Source organism: Balaenoptera borealis (genome assembly GCF_965194805.1).
Source record: "Balaenoptera borealis genome assembly, contig: HAP1_SCAFFOLD_754, whole genome shotgun sequence".
Classification (NCBI taxonomy): domain Eukaryota; kingdom Metazoa; phylum Chordata; class Mammalia; order Artiodactyla; family Balaenopteridae; genus Balaenoptera; species Balaenoptera borealis.
In genome coordinates this window covers 192,766-210,288 of record NW_028123447.1, presented here as the reverse complement: position 1 = coordinate 210,288, position 17,523 = coordinate 192,766, and the positions used below count along the sequence as shown (strand labels likewise).

Genomic DNA, 17,523 nt, shown 5'->3' with positions numbered 1-17,523 from the left:
GTGTCTTTCCAGTTCTGTCTTCAGAGGTTATAGGTCCAGGAAGGGGCCTGCTGGATCATATGGTAGCTCAATATTTCCCTTTTAAAGGCACCTCCATTCAGTTCTCATTAGTGGCTCTTTCCAAGTTACGTCCCTCTTAAAGTTGAGCGTATGCATTTCTCCACAACACCTTCAGCATTTATTGTTTATAGTTTTCTTGCTGATGGTTATTCTGACTGGTTTGAGATAATACCTCTTTGTGGTTGAATTTGCATGTGTCTCATAATCCGTTGAAATTGAGCTTTAAGGCACGTGCTTTTATTTTTCAATCTGTGATTACAGCTTAGTTCTTCAAAGTGTTTTCTTAAAGTATGTGTCACATTTTGAAATGCTTTGGCCATTTACCTCCCTCTAAACATTTTGAGGGCAGGTTTCATTTACAGCCCTGCCGTACTTGTTCATATGAAGTGAGCATTAGCACAGGTTTTAAAGCTGCTTTTGCAGGTAATGGCCAGAGGACGGCAGCCTTTCTACGTTCCCCACTCTGGTAACTAGGGAAACAGCCCTCCCGGCCAGTGGTGTTCCTCGGTTATAAATTAGAGTGGAATGTGCCCGGATAAACCCACAAAAGCGGATGTCTCCTTACTTTTGTTTGTTTTTTAAATTTAATTTATAGTTTTTATTGGAGTAATATTCCATTGTGTACATAGACCACTTCTTCTTGGTGCATTCCTGTATTGATGGATATTTTCGTTGCTTCCAAGTGTTGGCTATGGTAAATATTGCTGGAGTGCAGGATTGCCAGCCTGTGACTTTTTGATTCTCATTTCTCAGGGGTTACGCCCAGCACTGGGTGTGAATGATTGACCTGTAGCTCAATGTTCAAAGCACCTCCATTGTGTTTTCATTAGTGGCTCTTACCACGTCCCCCATAGAAGAGAGGGTAAGCATCTCTCCACAATCACTTCAGCATTTATTGTTTGCAGCATTTTTGCTAATGGCCATTCTGACTGCTGTGAGCTGGTCGGTTTTTGTAATTTGGGTTTGCATGTCTTTAAAAATTCCTAAAATTCATCATTTTTCCTCGCCTTTTTGTTTTCTGTTAAAAAAAATGTGAGTACAATATACCTCTTGAAATTGTCATCTTGAAAGGTTGCCCTCTTTTGAAATTTTGGTCGATTTTCGACCCCAGGAACTTTTGGAGGGCAGGTGTCATTTAAATAAATGCAAGTTTGGTGAATATTTAGTGACCTTTAGCAATGTGTTTAAAGCTGCTGTTGTGGGAAATGGCCACAAGGAGGCATCATTTCTCCGTTCCCAAATCTGGGTACCAAGGCAGCAGCAGAGCCTTCCAGGAAGTCATGTTCCTAGGTTTTAAATTAGAATGGAATGTGCCAGGAGAAACCCCCATACGTTTATGTCTCATTACTTCTTCTTGGTTTTTTTTTTACTTTTTTTAATCGGGGTAAATTTTAGAATATTGTTTGTCCTAGGTGTACAGAATCTGGTTCATTTGTACATTATATATGTCTATCCTTGTACAGATCCTCTTCCCATGTAAAATATTACAGAGTGTTCTGTAGACCTCCCTTGCTATATGGTCGGTCTTTTTGATAAATGTATATAATATGTATTTGTATACGTATAGTAACACTAATCTTAATTTATCCATTCCCCCCACCTTTCCTTTTACATGAGCATAGTTTGTTTTCTAATTCTGTGAGCGTCTTTCTCTGTGGAAATATGTTCATTTGTGTCAGTTATTAGCTAACCCCTGTAAGTGATATCATAGGACATAGGTCTTTTGCTTTCCGACTTACATCATGTTTGGTGATTATCCCCAGGTTCACCTGTGGTGCCTCAAAGAGCAGTGTTTCATTGTTTTCCATGGCTAATATTCCATTGTGTACATGGACCACTTCTTCTTTATCCATTCACCTGTTGAAGAACATTTTGGTTGCTTCACTATCTTGGCTATTGTGAATAAGGCTGCTGTGCAGCTTTTGCAGCCTATATCTTCTCGATTCTGGTCTTCTCAGGTGAGAGGCCCAGTGGTGTGCCTGCTGGATTAAATGGTACCTCAATTTTTACTTTTGAATACAGCTCCTTTCTGTTCTCATTGTTGGCTGTTACGACTTTACGTCTCACCAACAGGTAGAGGGTACACAGTTCTCTAAAGCCCCTTCAGCATTTATTGTTTGTAGACTTTTTGCTGATGGTCAGTCGACTGGTGTGCGTTGAAACCTTTTTGTAGATTAGATTGCATGAGTCTAATACTTCCTGAGGTTGAGCTTTTATTCATTTTCCTTTTTTTTTTAAAGAGAGGGAGTAAAACTTCACTCTTCATACTATCTTCTTGAAAAATTGGCCTGTTTTGAATTGTTTTGTCCATTCCTTACCTCAGCACAATTTTTGAGGGCAGGTGTCCTTTACGGCCCCGAGTCCTTCTGAATGTTAATGACCATTAGCTGTGGGTGTAAAGCCGCTCTTGCGGGAAACGGCCACAAGGCGGCAGCATTTCTCCTTTACCAAATCTGGTTACTAATGCAACAGAACCTTAATGGAAGTGGTGTTCTAGGTTGTAAACTAGAATGGAATGTGCCAGGAAAAAGCCCTTTAAGTTTATGTCTCATTACTTCTTTTTTTGGGTGGGGGGGCGGTTAAAAATTGTTTTATATGGGAAAAGTGCGTCTTACAAAAGGGCTGCTGAAAAAGACAGTGACCCCTGCAAGAATTACTTGTTTTTGCTTAACGTGAAAGTATGAGTGGTATCCAAGGAATCAAAGCAGTAGATGGACAAATCAGGGGCATCTCCAAGTTACTTTCAGGAAATAGAGCAACAAAACGCAAATTTATATTTTCTGATCAAGGAATTCTTCTAACAATTTAACTTTAGCGTATCTCGTGGATTACCACCCCTCCGTCCCCTTTTAGTGGAAAAACATGACTTACTACTGCAAACCAATTACTCCACTACAGGAAACACCTTAGAACATAGTTTTGAATCACACCTGTCTAGCTGCAAAGCTCAGGGATGGAATGAGGCAAATACCCACACAAACGGACCCAAGAACCCGACAACAAAACCCCTCAAATGAGGACAAAGGTTTGTCAAAAAGTGCCTGGACTAGAAAGTCTAGGAGATCATAAAACATTAAATACAACTGTGTAACTGAGACCCAGTTTGTATTAATACATGAGATAACCAGATAGTTGAATCTCTATGGCTAAGCCCATTTCCCTATTTATATAGACAGAGCTAGCCCTGCTCTATTAACAGCTGCCAATATACTGCTTTGTCCTTTAAGATCTATTTGCCACACGAGGCTGAAACCAGTAAACTTGAGTTTTTCCACTAAGGCTACAGACACTGCATCTATGCAGGGATGAGAAGCTTGTTACACACACACACATACCAAGTCTATCAGCCCTTGGGAGTCAACTTCCAACTCTGCATTTATTTTATTCCGCTATATCTTTTTTTTTTTTTAATTAATTAATTAATTTATTTATTTATTTTTATATTTATTTTTGGCTGTGTTGGGTCTTCGTTTCTGTGCGAGGGCTTTCTCTAGTTGTGGTGAGTGGGGGCCACTCTTCATCGCGGTGCGCGGGCCTCTCACTATCGCGGCCTCTCTTGTCGCAGAGCACAGGCTCCAGACGCACAGGCTCAGTAGTTGTGGCTCACGGGCCCAGTTGCTCCGCGGCATGTGGGATCTTCCCAGACCAGGGCTCGAACCCGTGTCCCCTGCATTGGCAGGCAGATTCTCAACCACTGCGCCACCAGGGAAGCCCCTATTCCGCTATATCTTTATATGTGTTCTTTCACCATTTTCCTATCAGGCTAAACACAGTAAAAATCTCAACACAGTCGCACCTGGTTCTGGTTACCCAGCAGTAGTACTTGTGTGCAATTAAACAAGAGACGAAAACCACAGAACGAGTGCACAGGGTGGGGATTCCAGGGCAGGGAACAGATATAAAAACACAGATGTGCAGAATTCACCAGAAACCTCAAGCATCCGCCTAAGTCTATAGCAGAAGGCTACATGCCACAGTTCAGATCCTTCACCTATCACCCCAATTCTTGGACCCAAAAGCAGGGCCAATGCTGTTACTTTTGAACCTGGGGTCCTCAAAAATGAGTACTGGAAATCCAGAAATGCTACCCTTGAACTGTGTAAATCTGGCTGAAAACAGATGACGCAGCAAACCTACACTCTGTCTGACCGTTAAATTCATGTTACAAGAAAACTAACTTTAAGATTCACCTTTGTAACTTATTTAAACAGAGAAAACAACATACTCCTCGGGGAAAGGTGAGGGATTGAGAAGACAGGCCCTGGGTAAAAATTATCACGACAGCACCTGGAGTTGAGAGGCCTGCCTAGAAGAGAACCACGGGCACTGCTGCCACCAGCGGGGAGGGCTGCCGTCTGAGGCTCAGCAGACCAGTTCACACGCCCAGCAAAGCTGCTATAGATCCAAGTCATAAAAATCTTCCAGCTCATCGTGAAACAAGTCCCACTCGTCTTCAGAGTCTGTCAGGTCGTCGTCCCCACCTGCAGCCAAAAGCACAAGCAACATCTCGCCCAGCTTAAAGGTGACAACCTCTTCTTCGTCGTTGTCAAAGGGGTTGCCGTTCTCTCTCTCCTCAATGAGCTCCCAGAAGTGGTTCCTTCGTTGGGCCCGGTATGTGCTTGATGTTCCCACTTTCTGTCTCTGTGGCTCCTCTCTATGGCATCAGGGTACACATGCTTGTAAACGCAGTTCCCTCCAAATGGGCAGCTCCCACGTCCTTCGTCAAAATACCTGCACACCTTGTTGCTCATTGCCTCCTTGTATTTCTGAATGAGTTTCTGCTTCTCTTCTTTCTCCTCCACCCAGTACTCACTTGGAATGACAATGTTAGATGTGATCCGGCATTCTGGGCAGTACTTTATGATCTTGCTCTCAAATTGCTTAGCACTCCTCCACTTGCGAATACACTTGAGACAGTAGGTGTGGTTGCAGTTGGAGAGGATTCCGAAGCGGTGCTCGCGGGGGTTGGCTTTCTCATAGACCACCTCCATGCAGATCCCACACACCATGTCCTTGCTGTGCTGCACAGCAAACGAGAGCTCCATGTCCTTCTCATGGGCCTCGATGCAAGATTTGATGTGTTGTGATCTTTGGGCAGCATCCACTGGATGGAAGACCTGCAGCCCACACATATCACACGCGTTTCCATGGAGATACACACAGTTCTCCCCATATCGGCACTCTCCCACTGCAGCATAGGGGCAGATCTGCTTCTTTGTTTCCACTGCAATTTGCTCCTTCTCTGATTCTTCCTTGGTCACTGAGCCCTGCAGGGGTGCTTCAGTGGAGGAAGGGGCAGTACGGCCACAGTAGGGCTGCCCAGGAACAAACTCAATGGCGTTCACCCAGTCTTCTGAACCCTTCTTACAGTTGAAAAGTTTGAATTTCTTGACTCAGCTTCGCCCATATGCATTTCAACAATCTGTCCAACTACTGATGAGAGACTTGAGGAAGCAGCAAGGGGTGACTTTGCAGTTAGAGCTGTAGCAGTTGCAATGGCTTGCTGTGTTCATATTTGCAGCGGTCTCCGTAAATACAGTACTCTCGCTGAAAATACTTGTACACTACACCATATGGACTCTCAGAGAGGTCACGTGAGTATCGACAGTTATCTCCTTCCTTACAAACCCCATGCATGAAATACCTGCAGGTGACCTGTTTGATCCAGCCGCCGCCGCTGCCGTCGCTGCCAAATCCCGTGCCTGCAGGGACGGGGAGGTGACTGTGGGGATAGGGGTGGGGGAGGCCGCTGCCACCGCCGCCCCTGCCGCTCCTGCTCTTGATGTTTTGGCTGTTGTTCCCGGAGCTGCAGCCTCCGCCATTACTGTTTATCCCACACAGCAGTGGCGCCGGAACTTCCGGGATCACATAATTCCGGTCCGGCTGAGGGGGGAGAAGGCGGCGAGGCGAAGGGTGGGAAGGGGGAGGACACTGAGGCGCCCGCTCACTCCCCTCTGGCCCGCGTCGTGTCTCTGAGTGCTCTCGCCGCTCGAACTGCGGGCCGGAGCCCGAGCACCCCCTTCTCATTACTTCTTGTTCGTATTTTTAAGTAAATTTTTATTTTTTATCACAGCAAATTTGATTGCAAGATTTTGTTTGCTCTAGGTGTGCAAGATGTGGTTCTTTCACACATATACATATATCTCTTCTTCTTCGTATCCTTTTCCCATGTAGGTTATGACACAATGTTGAGTAGTCTTCTCTTGGTATTCTGTAGGTCTTTGGTGATTCTGTATTTCACATGTGTTTGTATATCTCTGTTAACCCCAATATCGTAACGTATCCAATCCTCACACCTTTCCATTTGGTGAACCATAAGTTTGTTTAATGAATCTGTGATTGCCTTTCTCTGTGGAAATATCTTCATTGGTATCAATTTTATGGTAACACCTACAAGTGATAGGATAGGATATGTGTCTTTCGCTTTCTCACTTACTACAAGATGCGTGATTACTTCTAGTCTCATCTATGGTGCTGCAAATGGCATTGTTTCATTTTTTCGCTAGCTAATATTCCACCTCTACATGTAGCAGTTCTTCTTTGTCCCCCCATCTGTTGGTGGACTTTTTGGTTACTTCCATATCTTGGCTATTGTAATACTGTGCAGTGCAGTTTTGCCTGCCTGTGTCTTTCCAGTTCTGTCTTCAGAGGTTATAGGTCCAGGAAGGGGCCTGCTGGATCATATGGTAGCTCAATATTTCCCTTTTAAAGGCACCTCCATTCAGTTCTCATTAGTGGCTCTTTCCAAGTTACGTCCCTCTTAAAGTTGAGCGTATGCATTTCTCCACAACACCTTCAGCATTTATTGTTTATAGTTTTCTTGCTGATGGTTATTCTGACTGGTTTGAGATAATACCTCTTTGTGGTTGAATTTGCATGTGTCTCATAATCCGTTGAAATTGAGCTTTAAGGCACGTGCTTTTATTTTTCAATCTGTGATTACAGCTTAGTTCTTCAAAGTGTTTTCTTAAAGTATGTGTCACATTTTGAAATGCTTTGGCCATTTACCTCCCTCTAAACACTTTGAGGGCAGGTTTCATTTACAGCCCTGCCATACTTGTTCATATGAAGTGAGCATTAGCACAGGTTTTAAAGCTGCTTTTGCAGGTAATGGCCAGAGGACGGCAGCCTTTCTACGTTCCCCACTCTGGTAACTAGGGAAACAGCCCTCTCGGCCAGTGGTGTTCCTCGGTTATAAATTAGAGTGGAATGTGCCCGGATAAACCCACAAAAGCGGATGTCTCCTTACTTTTGTTTGTTTTTTAAATTTAATTTATAGTTTTTATTGGAGTAATATTCCATTGTGTACATAGACCACTTCTTCTTGGTGCATTCCTGTATTGATGGATATTTTCGTTGCTTCCAAGTGTTGGCTATGGTAAGTATTGCTGGAGTGCAGGATTGCCAGCCTGTGACTTTTTGATTCTCATTTCTCAGGGGTTATGCCCAGCACTGGGTGTGAATGATTGACCTGTAGCTCAATGTTCAAAGCACCTCCATTGTGTTTTCATTAGTGGCTCTTACCACGTCCCCCATAGAAGAGAGGGTAAGCATCTCTCCACAATCACTTCAGCATTTATTGTTTGCAGCATTTTTGCTAATGGCCATTCTGACTGCTGTGAGCTGGTCGGTTTTTGTAATTTGGGTTTGCATGTCTTTAAAAATTCCTAAAATTCATCATTTTTCCTCGCCTTTTTGTTTTCTGTTAAAAAAAAATGTGAGTACAATATACCTCTTGAAATTGTCATCTTGAAAGGTTGCCCTCTTTTGAAATTTTGGTCGATTTTCGACCCCAGGAACTTTTGGAGGGCAGGTGTCATTTAAATAAATGCAAGTTTGGTGAATATTTAGTGACCTTTAGCAATGTGTTTAAAGCTGCTGTTGTGGGAAATGGCCACAAGGAGGCATCATTTCTCCTTTCCCAAATCTGGGTACCAAGGCAGCAGCAGAGCCTTCCAGGAAGTCATGTTCCTAGGTTTTAAATTAGAATGGAATGTGCCAGGAGAAACCCCCATACGTTTATGTCTCATTACTTCTTCTTGGTTTTTTTTTTTACTTTTTTTAATCGGGGTAAATTTTAGAATATTGTTTGTCCTAGGTGTACAGAATCTGGTTCATTTGTACATTATATATGTCTATCCTTGTACAGATCCTCTTCCCATGTAAAATATTACAGAGTGTTCTGTAGACCTCCCTTGCTATATGGTCGGTCTTTTTGATAAATGTATATAATATGTATTTGTATACGTATAGTAACACTAATCTTAATTTATCCATTCCCCCCACCTTTCCTTTTACATGAGCATAGTTTGTTTTCTAATTCTGTGAGCGTCTTTCTCTGTGGAAATATGTTCATTTGTGTCAGTTATTAGCTAACCCCTGTAAGTGATATCATAGGACATAGGTCTTTTGCTTTCCGACTTACATCATGTTTGGTGATTATCCCCAGGTTCACCTGTGGTGCCTCAAAGAGCAGTGTTTCATTGTTTTCCATGGCTAATATTCCATTGTGTACATGGACCACTTCTTCTTTATCCATTCACCTGTTGAAGAACATTTTGGTTGCTTCACTATCTTGGCTATTGTGAATAAGGCTGCTGTGCAGCTTTTGCAGCCTATATCTTCTCGATTCTGGTCTTCTCAGGTGAGAGGCCCAGTGGTGTGCCTGCTGGATTAAATGGTACCTCAATTTTTACTTTTGAATACAGCTCCTTTCTGTTCTCATTGTTGGCTGTTACGACTTTACGTCTCACCAACAGGTAGAGGGTACACAGTTCTCTAAAGCCCCTTCAGCATTTATTGTTTGTAGACTTTTTGCTGATGGTCAGTCGACTGGTGTGCGTTGAAACCTTTTTGTAGATTAGATTGCATGAGTCTAATACTTCCTGAGGTTGAGCTTTTATTCATTTTCCTTTTTTTTTAAAGAGAGGGAGTAAAACTTCACTCTTCATACTATCTTCTTGAAAAATTGGCCTGTTTTGAATTGTTTTGTCCATTCCTTACCTCAGCACAATTTTTGAGGGCAGGTGTCCTTTACGGCCCCGAGTCCTTCTGAATGTTAATGACCATTAGCTGTGGGTGTAAAGCCGCTCTTGCGGGAAACGGCCACAAGGCGGCAGCATTTCTCCTTTACCAAATCTGGTTACTAATGCAACAGAGCCTTAATGGAAGTGGTGTTCTAGGTTGTAAACTAGAATGGAATGTGCCAGGAAAAAGCCCTTTAAGTTTATGTCTCATTACTTCTTTTTTTGGGTGGGGGGGCGGTTAAAAATTGTTTTATATGGGAAAAGTGCGTCTTACAAAAGGGCTGCTGAAAAAGACAGTGACCCCTGCAAGAATTACTTGTTTTTGCTTAACGTGAAAGTATGAGTGGTATCCAAGGAATCAAAGCAGTAGATGGACAAATCAGGGGCATCTCCAAGTTACTTTCAGGAAATAGAGCAACAAAACGCAAATTTATATTTTCTGATCAAGGAATTCTTCTAACAATTTAACTTTAGCGTATCTCGTGGATTACCACCCCTCCGTCCCCTTTTAGTGGAAAAACATGACTTACTACTGCAAACCAATTACTCCACTACAGGAAACACCTTAGAACATAGTTTTGAATCACACCTGTCTAGCTGCAAAGCTCAGGGATGGAATGAGGCAAATACCCACACAAACGGACCCAAGAACCCGACAACAAAACCCCTCAAATGAGGACAAAGGTTTGTCAAAAAGTGCCTGGACTAGAAAGTCTAGGAGATCATAAAACATTAAATACAACTGTGTAACTGAGACCCAGTTTGTGTTAATCCATGAGATAACCAGATAGTTGAACCTCTATGGCTAAGCCCATTTCCCTATTTATATAGACAGAGCTAGCCCTGCTCTATTAACAGCTGCCAATATACTGCTTTGTCCTTTAAGATCTATTTGCCACACGAGGCTGAAACCAGTAAACTTGAGTTTTTCCACTAAGGCTACAGACACTGCATCTATGCAGGGATGAGAAGCTTGTTACACACACACACATACCAAGTCTATCAGCCCTTGGGAGTCAACTTCCAACTCTGCATTTATTTTATTCCGCTATATCTTTTTTTTTTAAATTAATTAATTAATTAATTAATTAATTTTTATATTTATTTTTGGCTGTGTTGGGTCTTCGTTTCTGTGCGAGGGCTTTCTCTAGTTGTGGCGAGTGGGGGCCACTCTTCATCGCGGTGCGCGGGCCTCTCACTATCGCGGCCTCTCTTGTCGCAGAGCACAGGCTCCAGACGCGCAGGCTCAGTAGTTGTGGCTCACGGGCCCAGTTGCTCCGCGGCATGTGGGATCTTCCCAGACCAGGGCTCGAACCCGTGTCCCCTGCATTGGCAGGCAGATTCTCAACCACTGCGCCACCAGGGAAGCCCCTATTCCGCTATATCTTTATATGTGTTCTTTCACCATTTTCCTATCAGGCTAAACACAGTAAAAATCTCAACACAGTCGCACGTGGTTCTGGTTACCCAGCAGTAGTACTTGTGTGCAATTAAACAAGAGACGAAAACCACAGAACGAGTGCACAGGGTGGGGATTCCAGGGCAGGGGACAGATATAGAAACACAGATGTGCAGAATTCACCAGAAACCTCAAGCATCCGCCTAAGTCTATAGCAGAAGGCTACACGCCACAGTTCAGATCCTTCACCTATCACCCCAATTCTTGGACCCAAAAGCAGGGCCAATGCTGTTACTTTTGAACCTGGGGTCCTCAAAAATGAGTACTGGAAATCCAGAAATGCTACCCTTGAACCGTGTGAATCTGGCTGAAAACAGATGACGCAGCAAACCTACACGCTGTCTGACCGTTAAATTCATGTTACAAGAAAACTAACTTTAAGATTCATTTTTGTAACTTTTTTTTTTTTTTTTTTTTTTTTTTTTTTTTCATTTTTGTAACTTTTTTAAACAGAGAAAACAACACACTCCTTGGGGAAAGGTGAGGGATTGAGAAGACAGGCCCTGGGTAAAAATTATTACGACAGCACCTGGAGTTGAGAGGCCTGCCTAGAAGAGAACCACGGGCACTGCTGCCAGCAGTGGGGAGGGCTGCCGTCTGAGGCTCAGCAGACCAGTTCACACGCCCAGCAAAGCTGCTATAGATCCAAGTCATAAAAATCTTCCAGCTCATCGTGAAACAAGTCCCACTCGTCTTCAGAGTCTGTCAGGTCGTCGTCCCCACCTGCAGCCAAAAGCACAAGCAACATCTCGCCCAGCTTAAAGGTGACAACCTCTTCTTCGTCGTTGTCAAAGGGGTTGCCTTTCCCTCTCTCCTCAATGATCTCCCAGAAGTGGTTCGTTCGTTGGGCCCGGTATGTGCTTGATGTTCCCACTTTCTGTCTCTGTGGCTCCTCTCTATGGCATCAGGGTACGCATGCTTGTAAACGCAGTTCCCTCCAAATGGGCAGCTCCCACGTCCTTCGTCAAAATACCTGCACACCTTGTTGCTCATTGCCTCCTTGTATTTCTGAATGAGTTTCTGCTTCTCTTCTTTCTCCTCCACCCAGTACTCACTTGGAATGACAATGTTAGATGTGATCCGGCATTCTGGGCAGTACTTTATGATCTTGCTCTCAAATTGCTTAGCACTCCTCCACTTGCGAATACATTTGAGACAGTAGGTGTGGTTGCAGTTGGAGAGGATTCCGAAGCGGCGCTCGCGGGGGTTGGCTTTCTCATAGACCACCTCCATGCAGATCCCACACACCATGTCCTTGCTGTGCTGCACAGCAAACGAGAGCTCCATGTCCTTCTCATGGGCCTCGATGCAAGATTTGATGTGTTGTGATCTTTGGGCAGCATCCACTGGATGGAGGACCTGCAGCCCACACATATCACACGCGTCTCCATGGAGATACACACAGTTCTCCCCATATCGGCACTCTCCCACTGCAGCATAGGGGCAGATCTGCTTCTTTGTTTCCACTGCAATTTGCTCCTTCTCTGATTCTTCCTTGGTCACTGAGCCCTGCAGGGGTGCTTCAGTGGAGGAAGAGGCAGTACGGCCACAGTAGGGCTGCCCAGGAACAAACTCAATGGCGTTCACCCAGTCTTCTGAACCAGCTCCTACAGTTGAAAAGTTTGAATTTCTTGACTCAGCTTCGCCCATATGCATTTCACCAATCTGTCCAACTACTGATGAGAGACTTGAGGAAGCAGCAAGGGGTGACTTTGCAGTTAGAGCTGTAGCAGTTGCAATGGCTTGCTGTGTTCATATTTGCAGCGGTCTCCGTAAATACAGTACTCTCGCTGAAAATACTTGTACACTACACCATATGGACTCTCAGAGAGGTCACGTGAGTATCGACAGTTATCTCCTTCCTTACAAACCCCATGCATGAAATACCTGCAGGTGACCTGTTTGGTCCAGCCGCTGCCGCTGCCGTCGCTGCCAAATCCCGTGCCCGCAGGGACGGGGAGGTAACTGTGGGGATAGGGGTGGGGGAGGCCGCTGCCACCGCCGCCCCTGCCGCTCCTGCTCTTGATGTTTTGGCTGTTGTTCCCGGAGCTGCAGCCTCCGCCATTACTGTTTATCCCACACAGCAGTGGCGCCGGAACTTCCGGGATCACATAATTCCGGTCCGGCTGAGGGGGGAGAAGGCGGCGAGGCGAAGGGTGGGAAGGGGGAGGACACTGAGGCGCCCGCTCACTCCCCTCTGGCCCGCGTCGTGTCTCTGAGTGCTCTCGCCGCTCGAACTGTGGGCCGGAGCCCGAGCACCCCCTTCTCATTACTTCTTGTTCGTATTTTTAAGTAAATTTTTATTTTTTATCACAGCAAATTTGATTACAAGATTTTGTTTGCTCTAGGTGTGCAAGATGTGGTTCTTTCACACATATACATATATCTCTTCTTCTTCGTATCCTTTTCCCATGTAGGTTATGACACAATGTTGAGTAGTCTTCTCTTGGTATTCTGTAGGTCTTTGGTGATTCTGTATTTCACATGTGTTTGTATATCTCTGTTAACCCCAATATCGTAATGTATCCAATCCTCACACCTTTCCATTTAGTGAACCATCAGTTTGTTTAATGAATCTGTGATTGCCTTTCTCTGTGGAAATATCTTCATTGGTATCAATTTTTTGGTAACACCTACAAGTGATACGATAGGATATGTGTCTTTCGTTTTCTCACTTACTACAAGTTGCGTGATTCCTTCTAGACTCATCTATGGTGCTGCAAATGGCATTGTTTCATTTTTTCGCTAGCTAATATTCCATCTCTACATGTAGCAGTTCTTCTTTGTCCCCCCATCTGTTGGTGGACTTTTTGGTTACTTCCATATCTTGGCTATTGTAATACTGTGCAGTGCAGTTTTGCCTGCCTGTGTCTTTCCAGTTCTGTCTTAGGAGGTTATAGGTCCAGGAAGGGGCCTGCTGGATCATATGGTAGCTCAATATTTCCCTTTTAAAGGCACCTCCATTCAGTTCTCATTAGTGGCTCTTTCCAAGTTACGTCCCTCTTAAAGTTGAGCGTATGCATTTCTCCACAACACCTTCAGCATTTATTGTTTATAGTTTTCTTGCTGATGGTTATTCTGACTGGTTTGAGATAATACCTCTTTGTGGTTGAATTTGCATGTGTCTCATAATCCGTTGAAATTGAGCTTTAAGGCACGTGCTTTTATTTTTCAATCTGTGATTACAGCTTAGTTCTTCAAAGTGTTTTCTTAAAGTATGTGTCACATTTTGAAATGCTTTGGCCATTTACCTCCCTCTAAACATTTTGAGGGCAGGTTTCATTTACAGCCCTGCCATACTTGTTCATATGAAGTGAGCATTAGCACAGGTTTTAAAGCTGCTTTTGCAGGTAACGGCCAGAGGATGGCAGCCTTTCTACGTTCCCCACTCTGGTAACTAGGGAAACAGCTCTCCCGGCCAGTGGTGTTCCTCGGTTATAAATTAGAGTGGAATGTGCCCGGATAAACCCACAAAAGCGGATGTCTCCTTACTTTTGTTTGTTTTTTAAATTTAATTTATAGTTTTTATTGGAGTAATATTCCATTGTGTACATAGACCACTTCTTCTTGGTGCATTCCTGTATTGATGGATATTTTCGTTGCTTCCAAGTGTTGGCTATGGTAAATATTGCTGGAGTGCAGGATTGCCAGCCTGTGACTTTTTGATTCTCATTTCTCAGGGGTTACGCCCAGCACTGGGTGTGAATGATTGACCTGTAGCTCAATGTTCAAAGCACCTCCATTGTGTTTTCATTAGTGGCTCTTACCACGTCCCCCATAGAAGAGAGGGTAAGCATCTCTCCACAATCACTTCAGCATTTATTGTTTGCAGCATTTTTGCTAATGGCCATTCTGACTGCTGTGAGCTGATCGGTTTTTGTAATTTGGGTTTGCATGTCTTTAAAAATTCCTGAAATTCATCATTTTTCCTCGCCTTTTTGTTTTCTGTTAAAAAAAATGTGAGTACAGTATACCTCTTGAAATTGTCATCTTGAAAGGTTGCCCTCTTTTGAAATTTTGGTCGATTTTCGACCCCAGGAACTTTTGGAGGGCAGGTGTCATTTAAATAAATGCAAGTTTGGTGAATATTTAGTGACCTTTAGCAATGTGTTTAAAGCTGCTGTTGTGGGAAATGGCCACAAGGAGGCATCATTTCTCCGTTCCCAAATCTGGGTACCAAGGCAGCAGAGCCTTCCAGGAAGTCGTGTTCCTAGGTTTTAAATTAGAATGGAATGTGCCAGGAGAAACCCCCATAAGTTTATGTCTCATTACTTCTTCTTGTTTTTTTTTTTTACTTTTTTTAATCGGGGTAAATTTTAGAATATTGTTTGTCCTAGGTGTACAGAATCTGGTTCATTTGTACATTATATATGTCTACACTTGTACAGATCCTCTTCCCATGTAAAATATTACAGCGTTTTCTGTAGACCTCCCTTGCTATATGGTCGGTCTTTTTGATAAATGTATATAATATGTATTTGTATATGTATAGTAACACTAATCTTAATTTATCCATTCCCCCCACCTTTCCTTTTACATGAGCATAGTTTGTTTTCTAATTCTGTGAGCGTCTTTCTCTGTGGAAATATGTTCATTTGTGTCAGTTATTAGCTAACCCCTGTAAGTGATATCATAGGATATAGGTCTTTTGCTTTCCGACTTACATCATGTTTGGTGATTATCCCCAGGTTCACCTGTGGTGCCTCAAAGAGCAGTGTTTCATTGTTTTCCATGGCTAATATTCCATTGTGTACATGGACCACTTCTTCTTTATCCATTCACCTGTTGAAGAACATTTTGGTTGCTTCACTGTCTTGGCTATTGTGAATAAGGCTGCAGTGCAGCTTTTGCAGCCTATGTCTTCTCGATTCTGGTCTTCTCAGGTGAGAGGCCCAGTGGCGTGCCTGCTGGATTAAATGGTACCTCAATTTTTACTTTTTAATGCAGCTCCTTTCTGTTCTCATTGTTGGCTGTTACGACTTTACGTCTCACCAGCAGGTAGAGGGTACACAGTTCTCTAAAGCCCCTTCAGCATTTATTGTTTGTAGACTTTTTGCTGATGGTCAGTCGACTGGTGTGCGTTGAAACCTTTTTGTAGATTAGATTGCATGAGTCTAATACTTCCTGAGGTTGAGCTTTTATCCATTTTCCTTTTTTTTTAAAGAGAGGGAGTAAAACTTCACTCTTCATACTATCTTCTTGAAAAATTGGCCTGTTTTGAATTGTTTTGTCCATTCCTTACCTCAGCACAATTTTTGAGGGCAGGTGTCCTTTACGGCCCCGAGTCCTTCTGAATGTTAATGACCATTAGCTGTGGGTGTAAAGCCGCTCTTGTGGGAAACGGCCACAAGGCGGCAGCATTTCTCCTTTACCAAATCTGGTTACTAATGCAACAGAGCCTTAATGGAAGTGGTGTTCTAGGTTGTAAACTAGAATGGAATGTGCCAGAAAAAAGCCCTTTAAGTTTATGTCTCATTACTTCTCTTTTTGGGTGGGGGGGCGGTTAAAAATTGTTTTATATGGGAAAAGTGCGTCTTACAAAAGGGCTGCTGAAAAAGACAGAGACCCCTGCAAGAATTACTTGTTTTTGCTTAACGTGAAAGTATGAGTGGTATCCAAGGAATCAAAGCAGTAGATGGACAAATCAGGGGCATCTCCAAGTCACTTTCAGGAAATAGAGCAACAAAACGCAAATTTATATTTTCTGATCAAGGAATTCTTCTAACAATTTAACTTTAGCGTATCTCGTGGATTACCACCCCTCCGTCCCCTTTTAGTGGAAAAACATGACTTACTACTGCAAACCAATTACTCCACTACAGGAAACACCTTAGAACATAGTTTTGAATCACACCTGTCTAGCTGCAAAGCTCAGGGATGGAATGAGGCAAATACCCACACAAACGGACCCAAGAACCCGACAACAAAACCCCTCAAATGAGGACAAAGGTTTGTCAAAAAGTGCCTGGACAAGAAAGTCTAGGAGATCATAAAACATTAAATACAACTGTGTAACTGAGACCCAGTTTGTGTTAATCCATGAGATAACCAGATAGTTGAACCTCTATGGCTAAGCCCATTTCCCTATTTATATAGACAGAGCTAGCCCTGCTCTATTAACAGCTACCAATATACTGCTTTGTCCTTTAAGATCTATTTGCCACACGAGGCTGAAACCAGTAAACTTGAGTTTTTCCACTAAGGCTACAGACACTGCATCTATGCAGGGATGAGAAGCTTGTTACACACTCACACGTACCAAGTCTATCAGCCCTTGGGAATCAACTTCCAACTCTGCATTTATTTTATACCGCTATATCTTTATATGTGTTCTTTCACCATTTTCCTATCAGGCTAAACACAGTAAAAATCTCAACACAGTCGCACCTGGTTCTGGTTACCCAGCAGTAGTACTTGTGTGCAATTAAACAAGAGACGAAAACCACAGAACGAGTGCACAGGGTGGGGATTCCAGGGCAGGGGACAGATATAGAAACACAGATGTGCAGAATTCACCAGAAACCTCAAGCATCCGCCTAAGTCTATAGCAGAAGGCTACACGCCACAGTTCAGATCCTTCACCTATCACCCCAATTCTTGGACCCAAAAGCAGGGCCAATGCTGTTACTTTTGAACCTGGGGTCCTCAAAAATGAGTACTGGAAATCCAGAAATGCTACCCTTGAACCGTGTGAATCTGGCTGAAAACAGATGACGCAGCAAACCTACACGCTGTCTGACCGTTAAATTCATGTTACAAGAAAACTAACTTTAAGATTCATTTTTGTAACTTTTTTAAACAGAGAAAACAACACACTCCTTGGGGAAAGGTGAGGGATTGAGAAGACAGGCCCTGGGTAAAAATTATTACGACAGCACCTGGAGTTGAGAGGCCTGCCTAGAATAGAACCACGGGCACTGCTGCCAGCAGTGGGGAGGGCTGCCGTCTGAGGCTCAGCAGACCAGTTCACACGCCCAG

At 43.5% G+C, this 17,523-nt stretch overlaps 2 pseudogenes across 2 annotated transcripts; both read right to left on the bottom strand.

Annotated features, from left to right (window-relative positions):
* Nucleotides 1-4,455: 4,455 nt before the first annotated feature.
* On the bottom strand, nt 4,456-5,882 carry LOC309621621 (E3 ubiquitin-protein ligase makorin-1 pseudogene; annotated as a pseudogene). The gene has a single exon. The product of its transcript is annotated as an E3 ubiquitin-protein ligase makorin-1 pseudogene (transcript).
* A 5,300-nt stretch (nt 5,883-11,182) lies between these two features.
* Nucleotides 11,183-12,610, bottom strand: LOC309621619 (E3 ubiquitin-protein ligase makorin-1 pseudogene; annotated as a pseudogene). Its single transcript has one exon. The product of its transcript is annotated as an E3 ubiquitin-protein ligase makorin-1 pseudogene (transcript).
* Between the last annotated feature and the right edge of the window lie 4,913 nt (nt 12,611-17,523).